Raw genomic sequence first — 1,100 nt, 5'->3', positions numbered from 1 at the left:
GTGAATGTATATTTTCCCCATGTCGCCTCAGCCACCACTCAAATTCATGACTGTTCTTATTAATTATTGTTGCACACACACACACACACACACACTTGCATATGAATACCACATATTCGTGCTTAAATCACTTTAGCTTGGATAACCTTTGCAAGAGCTTGTCCCAGCAGAAAACAGAATCTCCCTCTCTTATCAGCCAGTACACTAGTTGCCTATAGCTCTGCATTTATGGGTCGCATGTTGTGTAATCTCCCTGTGTTATACTTTCTCTACCTTCACTAGTTAAATACCCACAGTTGGTATTCAGTCTGGACTCCACCCTCACAGTTACCTGGCAACAGGGCTGCTTACTCCTTCCTCTCTCTCTTGCCTCTCTGCCTGCCTTGCCTCTCTCTTGCCTCTCTCTTGCCCCTTGCACCCTTGTTCCTCCTCTTCACATTCCCATCCCCCCTCTCTCCACATGGTCATGGCTGGCCCCTACTTCTCTACTCTCTCCTTCTCTCTGACTTTCTCTGCCTCTGCTACCCTCTTAAATTCCCTCTCCATGCCCTGAATAAACTCTATTCTATACGATACCATCGTGTGGCTGGTCTGTCAGCGGGAAAGGATGCCTTGGCATGGGCCCACTGAGGACCCTTACCCAACACCTCACCACACCCCATAGAACATATTCTCATATTTCTTTTTCTTTTTTATGATCACCACACTCCCTCCCATTTTCATCACTTCCCTTCAAAGTATTTGTATCCTAATCACCCTCTTTCGAGCTCCTCTACTTCCTACCTGGCCCCATTCTTCACTATTGACTTCTACAATTGCTTAACGTTACATACCCAAATCCAAAAATGGAAGCTAAGATCCACAAATCAGAGAAACGTGGTATTTTACTTTCTAGAAACATGTTTGCCTGTCAAACTTCATAGTAATTGCTTTTACCTACTGAGCCATCTTCTAAGCCCTTACCTGTATATTGTAATTAGTTTAAGTTGTATCCTTTTAGTAACTAAAGCCAGATATTTTGGAGACACATGCATTTTTATTAGTAATTAATCACTTGTCAAGGAGTTAAGCTTTTTTTTTTCTGGCTTCAAAATAGATAA

Source organism: Mastomys coucha, chromosome X (assembly GCF_008632895.1).
Source record: "Mastomys coucha isolate ucsf_1 chromosome X, UCSF_Mcou_1, whole genome shotgun sequence".
Lineage (NCBI taxonomy): Eukaryota > Metazoa > Chordata > Mammalia > Rodentia > Muridae > Mastomys > Mastomys coucha.
Note: the sequence above shows the minus strand (reverse complement) of the source record.